This window comes from Plecotus auritus (genome assembly GCF_963455305.1).
Source record: "Plecotus auritus genome assembly, chromosome: 6".
Taxonomy (NCBI): Eukaryota; Metazoa; Chordata; class Mammalia; order Chiroptera; family Vespertilionidae; genus Plecotus; species Plecotus auritus.
This window is the reverse complement of record NC_137773.1, coordinates 145,411,593-145,427,682: the sequence shown is the minus strand read 5'-3', so window position 1 is coordinate 145,427,682 and position 16,090 is coordinate 145,411,593. Positions and strand designations below refer to the sequence as shown.

The window sequence follows — 16,090 nt, the reverse complement described above, 5'->3', positions numbered from 1 at the left end:
ACGGCCCTTTCATAGGTGTGGCCTGGGCCTCTACCCCTATTTCCACCTCCCTACCCTGTCAAGGAAGCACAGCCCTGGAGCCAGACCCCAGGCCAGAGGGTGCCCTGTGGTATGGCTATGTGCAGCTCTGTCCTCAACACTCACCCCCGGAAAGTAAGTGGGTCTCCTTCTCCCATCTCCCTGGGCAGCAGGTACCCCAGACGGATCTTGCTACCACCACCTCACTCCTGGAATACAGAACACCCTCCTTATTCAGCCCAATCTCCCCAAACCCTACTTCAGCTTCAGTTTTCTTCGGGGAGTTATTGTTCCATGACATTCTTTGTGCCTAGTGCTCTGAGGTTTCTTATGAAGCCTGTTTCAAAGAATGAGCATTTTCAAAGCTCCAAGAAGTTAACTCCAAAATGAATCCCCTCAGGGGGCCTTCCAGTGGACACCCAACAGGCTGGCGCTGGACAAGGTATGTTTTGAGCACCTAATCTGTGCTGGACATTGTCCTGCACCTTGGGTCACAACAGTAGATAAGAGAGATCCCAGTTCTCATGGAACTTCCAGTCTGATGGAGAAGAGAGAAATAATAATTAAATGGTAGCACATGCTGCACCATGTCGGATAGTCATGGGTCATGATGGCATGATGGGCCCAGGTGGTCTCTGCAGAGATGACGTAGATTTGAGACCTGAGTGGTGAGGAGGAACCAATGAGTGCAGATACAAGGGTCAGGTGAGAAGGGAATGGGCTTGGACACCTGGGGGGACAGGCGGAGGCCAGTGTGGCTGGAGCCTTACTGAGCCATGAGAGGAGAGGGGGTGGAGGTGACAAGTGGACAGGGACTTGATCAAATACCTATTCAGGCACAGCTATTGATATCTACATTGACTACTCTGTATTGTGCCTGTTGTGTGTCCACCACTATGTTAAGTCTTTCATATAAGTTCTGTCATGTAATTGTCACAACCCTCTGAGATGGTGATTATTAGCCCATTTAACAGATACTAACAATAATGATATGCATTGAATACCTATTATGGACCATGTCCTGGGCTGAATGTGTCATGGGCATGATCTCATTGGTTCCTTATGACAACCTTATAAGGTTCAAGCATTCTTACTTCTCGCATTGTAGAGATGAAAAAACAGGCTGGGAACACACATGAGTGATTTGATCAAGGTCCCAACACTACATCTGATTGTCCATACCATGGGGGTTCTCCCTATACAGCACCACCCTCTTGTCTGCTTGCACTTCTGGACTGCCTTGATATTTCACTTTGGAAAAATTAGGGGCATGATTCCCACCAGAGGAAACACTGGGGACATGTAAGGATGTGTCCTTCCATCTGGGCTCTTTCTGGGGCTGTGGGGAGGATGCTGTAGAAAGGCTCTGAGACATACATGGTGTGGGATGTGTAGCTGTAGCTGTAGCTTCAAGACTCCCCCAAAGTGGGCCTGGCCCACACTCCATCTCCGAAGATTCAATCCAATCCCACGCTGCCTTTAAAACCTCTGCCACGCTTGAGGAATATTCCTCCTCCAAAGCAAACCTCCCGACAGCACCATTTTCATTCTTCTCTGTCACAGCCCGGACCAAGCCCAATCGACTTTAAAGCGATTTGCCTTCCAGAACTCTCCCAGTCCTCCTCAACAGTTTTCAGGCCAATAGATCATTTGAAATGTTTTTATAACATAAAAATCCAATCCTTTATAGCAAGCAATCAGCAGTCTTAAAATAATTACCCGTAACTAAAGAGAAACTAAAGTAAGATCAAATGAAATGTGATTAATGATGGGAAAGACCAGTGTTCTTTAAATAATTCCTTAGAATAAATTTCAATGAGATAATGTCTGCATGAAGATATTTCTTTAGGGGCTTTAAGATAAATAGACTTTTTTTTCCCAAAGCACCTCACAACTAAATTACACACCGTTTGGGGGGAGGTTCTGGTTATTTTTCCTAAGCAGAGAATTTTCTGTGTGCTTCTGTTTTCCCTCAAGGCCATTACAGAAAGAGAATAAAATTTCATTTTCCTCTGCAATTATGTAGCTATATTATTTTTGTAATAGGCTTACAAAGAACAAGCTTCCTAAATGCAATCCTCCAACTGAAGTTCATGAGGTTGAAATCAAGAAACAAATCCTCTTTGCTTCTTACCAAACTCTTTTTTTTTTTTTTTAAGGTCACTGTTGAGACAATTCAGAAAACTCAATTTCTCCCCAAGTACCAAGGTTTCTAGGACACACCTGGTAAAAATTTGGAGCAGGGCCACGCTGCTGTATGAGTGAAACATAGGGCTGGCAAGATCCAATTCCTACCCCAGTCCTGCCCTCCACTGGCCTCATACTTTGAGCTCTGAAGTGCTATAACATAGGGGTTGGGGAACTTAAAGATGGGGAAATTGCCCAGCTAATGAGGAGATGAGAAGGCCAAAGGTGATCAAAGAACCCTTCCAAGATGAGAAGAATAAATGGTGTTGGTCAGGTAGAGGGAACAGAATATGAAAACACGAGGAAAGGAAAATTGAGACCCAGTTGGAGCAAGTGGTCCTCCACCAGAAAAGAAATATTTTTCCTTATGAGACCAGAAAGAAAAAGACAAAACTTGGTGGGGGTACAGGTGATTTTGGAAGGTGGAGCAAGAATCCCCTCTGAGCATCTACTTTCTCAGCTCAGTCAGAGGCCAAGTTAATCCCCAATGGTGAAGGTGGAGGTATTGGAATAGAAGGTTTAAAGAGAGAAGAGAAACTGTGGATGAGCTTCTGAGTGGAACAGAGGAGAGCACCACTAGGGATACATGTCTTTTCATGCAGAGTTGAGCACCTAACTCAAGTAATGCAAGTACTGGACCATGAGTTTCTGGTGGCCCAATCAGCAAAGTTGTGTAAATGTGCCCAGCAGCACTTGACAGACCAGCGATGGAACGGAGAAGGTAGACAGCCAGACTTGACCCAGTGTGCAGGGTATTTGTGGTGTGGGTGGTCCTGAAGGACAAATTAGGCAAAAGGAGGACTGATAAGAGAGAGATTGAAGTGATGGACCGCAAGATTGGGAGTTGATAGGAAAGGAAGTGAGTAAATGAAGGGTGAAAATTAGAAGTATAGGGGATAGAAATCTTAACATGACCAAAGAGCAGATGAGGGTGAGAGGTATAGAAAGATGGGAGGGGTTGTCAGAAAATAACCACAGTTTGGGATGTCAGAATGGAGAAGATCCAAGAGATAACAAGGTCATGGCCCCTGGTATGGCCAGGAGAATAGACGGCTGAAGTGGAGAGGAGATGAAGGCTTCTGGAGTTATGGAGATCAAGACTCTGAGGGGGCAGAGCACAGAATGGACCACCCATGAAGACTTTGAAGTCCCCAAGAATGACAGCAGGCCTTGACATGGGGAGAAATTCTGCCCTGTGCCTTCTTGGAATCTTGGGACAATCACTTTGAAGAACTGGGACTCACTTTACTCCTACCCATAAACCAAGCAAGCATTTTTATAAGAGACCTTTCTACCTTTGATCAATGAACTGTATCATGAATTACCTATAGGCCTTAAGTTAAAAGCAGGAGGACACAGATAACAAGTTGGAAACTAAAATTAATTAATTAATTAATTAATTTATTTATTTATTTATTTATTTTTAGTCCTCACCCAAGGATATGTTCATTGATTTTATTTTTTTTTTTTTTTTTTTTTTAAAAAAAAAAACTTTTTCTTTTTTTTTTTTTTTTAATATATTTTATTGATTTGTTACAGAGAGGAAGGAAGAGGGATAGAGAGTTAGAAACATCGATGGGAGAGAAACATCGATCAGCTGCCTCTTGCACAGCTCCTACTGGGGATGTGCCCGCAACCAAGGTACATGCCCTTGACTGGAATCGAACCTGGGACCTTTCAGTCCGCAGGCCGACGCTCTATCCACTGAGCCATACCGGTTAGGGCATGTTCATTGATTTTAGAAAGAGGGGAAGGGTGAGAGAGAGAGAGAAACATTGGTGTGAGAGAGAAACATCAATCAGTTGCCTCCCACATGCATCCCAACCAGGGATCAAACCCAAAACCTGGGTATGTGCCTGGACTGGGAATGGAACCTGCAACCTTTGGTGTGTGAGACAATGCTCCAACCAACTGAACCATACCAGCTAGAGCTAGAAACTAAAATTTAAAAGCAAGTATTGTGTTTAAAATGTTAACTCCCAAATATGTCTTAAACCCACTAGCTGCTCTCACTCTGCATGCCCCTTGATCCCTATTCCAAGCTACCACCGTCCCCTGCTCTTCCAATAGCTTCTTACTGATCCTTCTATTTTCACATCCCCACCCCAAAAATCGATCTCTGCACTTCAGTCCACTCAGTCTTAAAATGCAAATCTGGTCATCTCCTACCATAGCGGTGGTTCCCAAACCCCCACCCCAGTGGCATGTTATGGAGAACTTACGTATACAGCATATAAATCTGGAATTTCTTGGTTGAAAGGGGAACTTTAGAGACTTCTGCCCATTTAGCCTCTCCTTCACCTCCTCTTCCATATCCCCATGAGTCTTAATGCCTATTTGTATGTCCACATACATAAAACAATGACCACATAAGAAGAATGGCAATAACATCTGACACAAAATAGCAGGGCGGGTATCATTCTATTAAGGGCACAGTACAGCGCAGAAGTTACAAGCAGGGGTTCAGGATATAGATGCTGGGTTTAAAATCTGGCTTCTTCACTTACTGTGTTATCCTTCCAAGTTAGTTAATCTCTTAGTTCCCCATTTCCCACTATAGTTAAATGAGAATAACAGTACTTGATAATTGTTAATAACTTATACCTACCAATCCTTGCAACAAAATTCTCAGGCCTCCCTTTCCAGCAGTGTCAATAAGATACTGGTAACTCTGCAGGATGACTGAGCATGCTGAGAAGGATCTGGGTTGGTGGTCCTCCAATGCCCAGTGGTGGCTCAAGGGGTTAACCCTCCACTCAGGAATCTTCAAAGACCAAGACACCCAGAACCACCATGAACCACCTTGGAGAAACCTTCACTTGACCCTTTTGAGAGGTTTTACTCTGACCCTCTTCCTCAAAGCCCAGGGCTGTCAAATTTTAATCACCTCACCCCATGACCCATCCTGGCAATTAATAGACTCACCGTTGTTCAAGGGCTGGAATTTACTCTCCTTTCAGCATCCTTTGTCTTTCTTGTAATTTCAGGGTGGGCTCTTCTCTTCTGTCTTTATCAGCTCAGGCTGCTATAACAAAATACCACAGACTGGGTGGCTGAAACAAGACATTTGTTTCTCACATTTCTGGAGGCTGAAAGTCCAAGATTGAGATGCTGACAGATTTGATTCCCGGTGAGGGCCCTCTTCCTGGCTAACAGATGACGGCCTTCTTGTGTGTTCTCACATGGTGGAGACAGTGTGAGCTCTGGTCTCTCTTCCTCTTCTTATATGAATACCAATCCCATCATAGGGGCCCCACCCTCATGACCTCATCTAAATCCAGTTACCGCACAAAGGCCCCACCTCCAAATAGCATCACTTGGGGGTAGGGCTTCAACATATGAGTTTGGGGGACACAAACATTCACTTCATAACATTTTCCCTTTAGCTTCCTTTTCCCCCCCAACTCTTCCATGAGGAGCTAATAACTTCCACAAATATACTCACTTACTAACGCCCATATTCTCACGAAAACTAACAAAAATGCACAGATATGAAAAGTGCATCTCAGAGAGTGAAAATGCACATCGGGGAAAGCAGGATCTAAGGCCACAAGACTGGGCTGGAGCCTTGCTCAGCCACTAGCCTGCCCTGTGTCTTTGGGTAAATCTCTTCCTGTTGTCTCACCTGTGATATGAGAACAAGACTTTCCTTAAAAAGTTTCTATAAGGACTTAATTAAGTTTAGGTAAAGTGGGTAGAATAATCCCTGGTGCATAATAAGTGCTAGCTCCATGTTTTCATTATGTGAGGTGATAAGTGAGCTATCTATTGATGATGAATCAACACAAATAAAGAGCAAGTAGCCAAGCTTAGCCCAATCCCAGATTCACAGAAGGGACAATATCTGAAGAACATGGGCTCAGGAGGCCACCTGTCTTAGCTTGGGTTGCCCCAGAAGCAGATCCTGAGACAAGCTGTCTAGGGGATGTGCAAAGAACAGGGGGTCGGAGGGGGTCGGAGAGAAGACAAGGAGTATGGGAGGCAAAGACAACCAGTAAAGGCATGTTATTAATCCAACTACCACAGTGGAAGATTAAAGCTTAGTCACATGGGGAAACTAAAAAAATAGCACAAAATCATGGCTCAGAATTATCTGGGCCAAGGCGCCAAGGGGCTGGGAGACTCTTATCTGATCATCCATCAGCCAGTGGTGGCGGGCTGACCCCAGGGGAAGCTAACTCATAGGCACTTGCAGCCAGCTGTGCACAGGGACACACTGGGTTCCAGTAGCCTAAGGGCAAACCCAACCAAGATGTAAGTGTTGGCTCCCAGGTGTCAGGCTGGCATCCAGATGAAACAGTGAAAGCACCTGAGGACATATGAGCAGAGCACCCACTATAGCTACACTTGTCAAACTTTCATCGGCTTCCTCATTGGGATTACAATGCTGATGCAGTTGTCCTAAGGTGCAAATGTTGTTCTTCATTCTCAGCCCACGCCCTGCCCTTTCACTTCCCTTGAGACCTGTGTGATCAATTTAGTCGATTTTCTCATGATAGCGCCCACTCTGCCCTCGCTGTATGTACTGCTGAGAATGCTCAGGGTGTAAGCTCCGGGGGCTTCCATCAGTAAAGGGGAATGTTTGTGTGAAGAACACTGTGCAGCACTAATACACTGATTCTATGCCGTGAGTGTTCCATGTCATACTATTTACAGTGCCAATCAGGGGATGTGGGGTAGGGGCTGAGCAGGAAGAGAGGGAATCATATTTGCTGAGCACCTACTATGTGCCAGCACTGTGCTGGGTCTTTTCACCTTACTGAATCCACAGCCAGCCCTGGGAGCCAGTCAACCTGAATGTGACAACTGAATTCATCTCAGTGCTGTTTGGGCTTGAGTTTGTTATAAATGAGGTTGAGCAGCATTTTGTGTTTATTGTTCCCCAGCCTTTTAGCCTGTATATCATCACCTTCCTCAGCATTCACATACCTCCCCTCGCCCGTTGATAACATTGTTCTCCTGGGAAAGCAGACTTCTGATCTGAGATGCAGTTTGGAGAAGCCAGCTGTGTTCCAAGCCTGCTGTGCTCACAGGAGAAGCAAAGTCAAAGGGCAGAAAAAAGGGGTCAGGGCAGCAGTTCCTCTGGTGCCTTTGGGATGTATCCCCTGCTAGCCCTGACTCTGAACTTGAGGGATGTAGAAGCCAGAGGCAGGGCTGTGCTTAATCTCCACGTACAGGCACCCTCCACTCACTCTCTGCCCTGCCCTGTGCCCGGAGGCTGACCTCTAGGGACCACATAGCCAACTCTTCCCTCTCCTGCTTCTAGGTGGGTCTGACCAGTGAGAGGCACCATCATGAGAGAAGGCAGGAGGGCAGAGATGAAGGAATTGTTCCATTCCTGCCTGTTTTGGTTCCCTAGGCCTGCCATAACACAACCATAGCCTTGGATGACTTAAAACAACAGATATGTATTGTCACAGTGCTAGAAGATGGAAGTCCAAAATCAAGGTGTCGGCAGGGTTGGTTCCTACTGGAGGCTGAGGAAGAACCTGTTCTGTGCTTCGGTGGTTGCCTGCGATCCTTGGTGCTCCTTGCCTTGTCGACCTATCACTCCAATCTCTGTCTCCATCTTCACATGACATTACCCCCATGGGTCTGTATCTGTGTCTCTGTCTTCTCTTCTTATAAGGACGGACACCAGTCATTGGATTAGAGCCCACTTTTATGGCCTCATCTTAACTTGACTGTATCTGCAAAGACCCTATTTCCAAATAAGGTCGCATTCACAGATACGGGATTAGGCCTTCAACATATCTTTTTTGGGGGACACTATTCAAATCATAATACACCCCAACTGGCCACTGCTCTAGCTCTAGCTGGTTCCTCATAGCCACCACATCTGTCCAGTAGCCTGTCTTTCAAGTACACCCTTTCCTCTCCTATTCCTTTGGGGGCACAGTGCTAGGATCTGGGAGCCTCACCACCTTTTGTCCTTACCCTGCCACACCTCTGTCCATAGTCCTTTGATTAAACCCTCCTTGGTTGCACTCTGAATGCCCACAGCCAAATTATGAAGTCGAGAAAATCCAAAAAGGACATCGTAAGGACCACTTAGGGCGTTTGCCCTGTGCCTTTGGAGTGTGACAGGTACAGAGACAGGTGCAACACCTTGGTCCAAAGAGGTGTATGAAAGACTTGGCTTGAATGGCTGGGGGAAGCTGCCCTCCACCAACAGTGGGGCAAAGAGGCGTGTTGTGTTTTACCCAGGCCCCATCATGGAAGCTGAAGGTTTCATTTTAAAAAACCAAGACTGTTTTCTATACCAGGACAAGGCAACCTCTGTAGGTGGAAGCTTTCAGGTAAGTTGGATCTCCCATCCAACTCAGGAAGAGCAGGAAGCAGTCTGAAAGAGGGTGGGAGTGGTTAGAAGAGCAATTTAGGGAAAGAGCGATGTTGACGATAGGTGCTGGGAACCCTCAGTCCACCCCCAACCACCCTTAACGAAGTTCCCATCCAAAGTAGGCTCAGAGCTGAAGACGTTTAACCTGGAAGGAAGTTATGAGTTTTGGTTACTGCTCTGGACTAAACATTGTCATTATTTAAGATGAGACCGATCTTATGATTAAAAGTGAACAAAGGATAATTTTCCCTAAGAGTGACAAAAAATGTTATGGGACTTCACAGCAATTTCATCTAAGGTGGAGGGAGAATGGTCCATGAGTGGGTCTGCTGGAACAATGATGGAAAAAAAAGAAATACAAAAAACAACAACAACAACACTTATCTTCTGCTAGCACCCAATTGGGATCTACTCATTCTGTATGCTTGATAGAAGGAGATAGAGCTAGAGACATGCATATAAATATACATCAAGTAAAATCAGGAAAGATGAGGTGTTAATAAAATAGAAAGATGAATCAAGGGACAGCACATATAAATATGGGCTCCCAGGGTCGTCCACTGGTAAAAAGGTTGGACTGCAAACATGGCCCTGAGTTTCCTGGCAGCCAAAGCAAGACGATCAATTACAAAATTGAATCTGTCCACAGAAAATGAAGCATAGTAGTTTTTCAAATGAAACAATGCCCTTCTTGTACTCAAGCCTTAAATTTTTCATGTGACTCTTCCAACAGGCTCCACTGATTTAGTGGACAATATCCTCAGCAACAAGCTACGATAAATATCGTAGAGGGTTTCACCCATTAGTTCCTTGTATCATCTATCAAAGAAAGCCTACAGCAGTGCAGAAAAGGCGCATTGTGGGAAGTTCACACAATTGGATACAAACAAGTAGGCAGCTCCTGTGGTCTGGCCTGATAGGTTTTTACTGTTGTGGTTGGAACTGCCATCAGAGCAGTGCACACCTAATGAATTTCACACAGCGGGATGCGGGGACTGGGGCAGGTGGAAGGGTCCTGGGCAAAGCAGTGGGGTCACCACTTTTCATCAGCCACCTTCCTCAATGCCCAGGAAGGGAAATTCATCCATCACTCATTGCAAACACTGGCACAAATGGCCTCACCAGCTTGGCTGATTGAAGCAATCTCAGGTTTTGCAGGGTACCCAGAAGGCACCATATATAAGAATTCTATTCTCTTTTTAGGCAATTTAAATTTTTTTCTCTAGGTTTTGATTCACAAAGTACAATTAGGAGCTCATTCATGTTAATTCCGGCTCAAGTGAACACTCAAACCAAATGGTGTCAGCAAATGGAAAGATAGGCCACCCAGATTACATATGTGTGTCCTGAAAGGCTGTTTCAGAAGTGTGGAGTTATTCTAACAAGGAATTGATTTGGATGTACAAGTATACTATTATTCAAATAACTTTCAAACATAACGGGGCTTAAAGAAGAATACCATTTTCTACCTCAGCAGAGCATGTAATGGTTTGTCACTGCACGTAAAGTTTAATATGTACAAAGGCTCAATATGCCTTCCTGCAGGCCTCCCTCTCTGAGACCCACACTGGGTTATCTGGCCCTTCTTTCTCCTCTCTGTCTGCCTGTGAAGTTTTAAAAGAGAATGAAAAAATAGGAGAAAGTGTGTCATCAGCTGGGCTTCTCCACTTAAACTAAAAGAAAGATCAAAGGTGCTATTTGGGCCCAGCCGGCATGGCTCAGTGGTTGAGTGTCAACCTATGAATCAGGAGGTCATGTTCAATTCCCAGTCAGGGCACATGCACCGGTTGCAGGCTCAGTCCCCAGTAGGGGGCATGCAGGAGGCAGCTGACTGATGATTCTCTCTCATCATTGATGTTTCTATCACCCTCTCTCTCTCCCTTCCTCTCTGAAATCAATAAAAAATATATATGTGTGTGTGGGGGGGGGTGTTTTAAAGGAGCTCTTTGGGAGGAAATTCCTAAGCCCCATGTGTGTAGCGATAGATAGGAACCAAGTAAGCGTTAGCCAGACAGAGAAGGGTAGCAGGGGTCAGGTCAGCAGGAGGGCACATAAGGGTATCTAGACAGAGAGAGCAGCATGGCCAAGGCTGAGAGACTGCAGAGCCCTAAGGGCAGAGTGCCTTTAGGACCCTGTGGGTGGTGGTCCTGGAGCACCCAAGGGGGCTGGTGATGGCAGGGATCAGGTCTCAAAGGGCCCTCTCTGTGTGTCCTGCAAAGAAGCTGGGGATTTCTTTCTCCTGAAGGTGGCGAGAGGCATACCAGTGAAGGGCTTTGAGCAGAGGAGCAACCCTGACCATCAGGAAACCTGGAAAAGCGTGTCCCCAGAGAGAAGCCCAAAAGGAGCCTGCCTCAAGGCTGCCCCAGTGCGTGGGGAGGCTGATTTGGGGAGGCCTGGCCATGGCTCTTCAGGACGTTGAAGGAGAGGGGCCACAGTCTTTTGGGTTCCACCTGGAGATGTCTGAAGGTGAGAGGCTGAGCAGAGCAGCCCATGACAGCCCCATGAGGTGAGAGCGCCACTGAGTGGAGGCCCCAGCCAGTGCCAGGGGAGGAAACAGACTGGCAACACTGCAGGGGACGGCCTGCAGAGCAAGGGGCCCCAGCAGGAAAACCTGTGTGGGAGGGGCATGTCACAAAGGGTCAGACACATGGCAGCCCTCTCCTGATGGGCTTTGAAAAGCTCACAGGTGTACCTGCAAGCCAGCCAGCAGGTTCCTGCCTGTCCCTGGAGACACTATCGCCAGCCCAGGAGCTAAGAGCCCATTATGCAAAAAGGCTTTGGCCCTTTAATGTTATTCTCCTCCTGCTGCCCACCAGAAGAACTGACAATAAAGAGAAAATGAAAGAAGTGCCCTAGCTGGTTTGGCTCAGTGGAGAGAGCCTCAGCCTACAGACTGAATGGTCCGGGTTTGATTCCAGTCAAGGGCCCATGCCTGGATTTCGGGCTTGATCCCCAGTAGGGGGCGTGCAGGAAGCAGCTGATCAATAATTCTCTCTCATCATTGTTTCTATCTCTCTCTCCTCCCTTCCTCCCTGAAATTAATAAAAATATATGGGAAAAAATTTTTTTAAAAAGAAAGAAGGGTCACAGGCCACTGCTAAGCTAGGGGAGGAAGAAGCGTTGGATGGGGGACAGGCCGAAGTGGTAATTCATTCTCCAAGGACTGCTGCTGCCTGAATGTGTCAGCAGTGAAGATGGCCATTCCTGCAGCTAAAGGGACCATGAAATTATGGGGTCTACAGAACCGCTGTCAAAGGGTCAGGAAGGAAAGCAGGGCGGAGCATGTTTGAATGCTGTGGCTGGGAAATAAGTTTGAGTTTGGACTACCTAAGATCCCAGTTGCAGATAAGTACCTGTATCCCCAACACAATATGACTTTTGACAGGGAAGGGTTGTGTCTCCTATGCATCTGACATCACCTTGTCCAGCACAGGGAGCCCTTGAAACACCCAAGAAACCCATGTTGGTCGGGTGAAAGTGGGGGAAGAGAGAGAGATGCTTGGAGTCAGTAAAACTCACAACCCAAATAGCCTCTTCAGACCCCGTTTGGAAACCTTGGCCTCAGTTAAACAATATTTACCCTTTTTAAGCAGATCTGGTGGAAACTTTACCATGGTAATGTGCACCTCAGCTCTCCTAGAGGGGAACGAAATATGCCACTTTTTGAAACGTATTTACCCACCAACATTCCCTCTGTTCGAATCTTTAGTAAGTTCTCATAAACCAGCTGAGGAAGTTTAGAAAATGCTGTCCTACGCATCACTGACCGAGCATCTGCCAGGGACAGGGTCTCCTAGGCCCCAGCCATGCAAACCCCCTCTCTCCTGTTCTTTCATTTAGTCCAGAAACATTTAGCGTGTGTACTCTGCAGCAACGTTCTGGGTGCTGGAGACACAGCGGAGGACGAGACAGATGCTGCTGTTTTCCTTCTGGGTTTACGCTCCAGTGAGGGAGAGTCTTCATGTGCGTGCACCCTAAACGGCAAGGAGACATAGCAATGAGGACAGCCAGGGGCCATGGGAGCCCATAACAGGATGACTTGATGCAGGCAAAGGTGTCAGGGACCGGGTCACTGAGGAAGGGGCATTCAGGCTGAGAACTGGAGGATGAAGAGAAGGTAGTGGAGGAGAGAGAGAACCGGAGGGGATTTCATGCTGGAGAAGCAGCAGCCCAAGAGGCAGGGAAAAGCTTGGCTACTTTCCAGACGTGTGTTTCAGCCCCTAAAACCAGTGGCACCACCAGACACTAAGGAGGGAAAAAATACACAAAAGGAAAACTGCACTTCAGAAGTCTCTTGAAAGTTAAAATATATATAGACAATCTTTGTGTTTTGCAGGAACCACTAACATTTTCCTTCCATGCAGAGCCTATTGACGTTAAATTATGGAACAGCAACCCCCAACCCCCGTGAGTCTGGGCAGCTCCTATCTCCTCAAGTGAGGAGGCATTGATGGATGTGCCACTGTTTTCCTTTATTGCGTGGCCCAATCCATCATAATGCGTTTTATAAATTAGTATTCTTAAATTCCCATCGTGCATCCATGTCTTTTGATTTATATAATACAGATCTAATTTATGGATCATTGCAGTAATTTATAGCTCAGATAACTAATTTGTCTACTCTGCACCAAAATATGTAAGTCACCTAGTACTTTTCTCAGTGACAAAGATGGGTCCTAAATAATTCGGATGATTTATACTGGCAGGGCATGAAACCATGGGAAGCCCTCGCTTGCAATCACTCTGAGGATCCCTCTTCCCAAAGGTCCCAAAATGAGGGGTGATCAAATGCCCTTGAACCCACACACCCCACTCCCAGCAATTTACTCTAAAGCAAATAAACAGTCGAGAAGAAATGGCCATCAGCATTGTAAATTGCACTGCAATTGTGTTTTGCAGTGGTTCCTGTAAAACACAATTGCAGTGCAATTTAGAATGGCAAAATGTTAGATGTCCAGTAATAGAAAATAATTTGACCAAGAGTCTTCAATTAAATGTATATATTGCTAGGCAGCCTATAAAAATGATTTCCAGGTTCTCAATCAGGGAGGATTTTGCCTCCCAGGGAGCATTTGCCAATGCCTGCAGCATTTTTTATTGTCACACTTGGGGGTTGGAGTCTACTGGAATCTAGGGAGTAGAGATCAGAAGTGCTACTAAGTATCCTATAATACAAAGGAAAACTTCCCACAATAAATTATGCTCAGGTGCAAAATGTCAATAGTGCCAAGGTTAGTAAAGTTTGCCGTCATTACATACAACATAAACAAGGTGCTTTACTGATATAAGTGAACCACAAGAGCACAAAATTGTATCCATGCTATAACTTTAGCTATAAAAACTATATGCATATGCACCAGGACCACAGAGAGACAAGAAAAAAAGAAAGTAGGTGTGTTGTTTGGAGGGTGAAACTATGGGCAATTATTTAAATTTTATTTCTGCAAACCAGTTTTTCAAGAAATAAAAATGGACAAAGTACTTTATGGCAAATGAATAATATTGAAGAGGAAGGAGATAGATGACAGGATGAAAAAAAAAGAAATAAAAAGTAAAGAACTCTAGACTTTCCAAAAGCCTCCCTCTTGCTGCTCGGCCACCGACATGCCATCCAGACTCAGGAAGACCCGAAAACTTCGGGGCCACGTGAGCCACAGCCACGGCCGCATCGGGAAGCACAGGAAGCACCCGGGGGCCGCAGTAATGCTGGTGGCTTGCATCATCACAGGATCAACTTCGACAAATATCACCCAGGTTACTTTGGGAAAGTTGGTATGAGGCATTACCACTCAAAGAGGAACCAGAGCTTCTGCCCAACTGTCAACCTTGATAAACTGTGGACCCTGGTCAGTGAGCAGACGCGGGTAAATGCTGCCAAAAGCAAGACTGGAGCTGCTCCCATCATTGATGTGGTGCGATCGACTACTACAACGTTCTGGGGAAGGGAAAGCTTCCAAAGCAGCCTGTCATTGTGAAGGCCAAGGTCTTCAGCAGAAGAGCCGAGGAGAAGATGAAGGGTGTTGGTGGGGCCTGTGTCCTGGTAGCTTGAAGCTATATGGAGGGAAGTTCATTAAAATGTCCAAGTACTTTTGTCTTCTGGGCTGAGTGTAGGTCCTTTGGCATCTGTATTTCCCTACCTGTAATTCCAAAACCTCCTTAACAGGTTCTAGGAGTTAGGGTATCAAGGCCTGGGGGGCCTCTGCAAACTTCCCTGAGGAAGAAAGAAGCCTTTGGACCGATACCTGACTTGAACTTTTCATTTATAAAGTGAGAATGATTAAAAAAAAAAAAAAGTAAAGAACTCAAAAACAAACAGCTGAGTTAGGCAAATAGTTCACCAACCTGACTGAAGCTCAAAATACTTTATAGAGATATTTAAACAAAAATGCAGCCCCTCACTATGAAATGATCCTTTGATCTCTGGTAGTGCTCCTTATGTGAGATTAATATAGCTACATCAGGGTTGTTTTTTAATGCTTAGTATTTACATAGTACTTAAGTGTGTATCTCTTAAACCCTTGTACTCTGGGTTTGAGCCTTGCTTTTTTATCCAGTTTTAGAATCTCTGCCTTTTAAACAGCATGTTTAATCCATTTACAGTTAATGTAATTCTTATTTTCTGCTTATCTCTTCTGTTCTCTTTTCCTTTGTTCCTCCTTTGATTTGAGTTAATCAAGCATTTTTTAGTTCTATTCTATCTCCTCCATTGGCTATATAACTATAACTTTTTTGTTTATGTTTTGTGATTGCTCTCATAATTAAAATATGCATCCTTATACAATCTATCTGGAATTAATATTACATCACTTTCTTTATAATGAACAAACTTACAAAGTATAATTCTCTTTACACGCTTTCCTACCCTTGTACTATTGTATATTTCACTTCTACATATATTTTAAATTCCACAATACATTGTCATTATTTTTGCTTTAAACAAAGTCAATTGACTTTAAGGAATATAGAAAATAAATAAAAATAGCATTTTCTATTCTCCATTTCTAGTGGTCTTCTATCCTTCTTATAGATTCAAATTTCCATCTGATATCATCTCCATGACACCAAAAAAAAACTTCCTTAGCATTTTGTGTAGCATAGGTCTGCTGGAAGCAAATTCTCACAGCTTTTATCTGAAAATGTTTTATTTCACCTTAATTTCTTTTACCAACTTTTTATTATAAAGGCTTTCAAACATATAGGAAAGTTGAAAGTTTTTCTACATGTCAACATATGTGCAAGGCATGCATCCCAAAGCCTCACTCCATCCCTTTCCAATGCTGGTGGCCCCAAGTCTGCCCTGGGCCACTGCAGCCGAAACTGCGTGGATGTGGAGCCTAGCTCTGCCACGGACTGGCCACATGATCTTGGCTGGCTTCTTATCCTGTCTGTGTGTCAGTTTTCTCATCTGCAAACTCAACATAAACATAATAACACCTACCCCTTCGAGTGGTTCTCAGGATTAAACTAGTTATTTGTAGAACGTATTATGTGGCAGGGGATGTACTAATCATTACCTATCCACTTAAACTTTGAGGTGGGTGCTAT

The 16,090-nt window shown here is 45.0% G+C and overlaps 1 pseudogene across 1 annotated transcript; it reads left to right on the top strand.

Annotated features, from left to right (window-relative positions):
* The first annotated feature begins 14,149 nt into the window (after positions 1-14,149).
* Positions 14,150-14,594, top strand: LOC308250534 (large ribosomal subunit protein uL15-like; annotated as a pseudogene). Its single transcript has one exon. The product of its transcript is annotated as a large ribosomal subunit protein uL15-like (transcript).
* Positions 14,595-16,090: the final 1,496 nt, after the last annotated feature.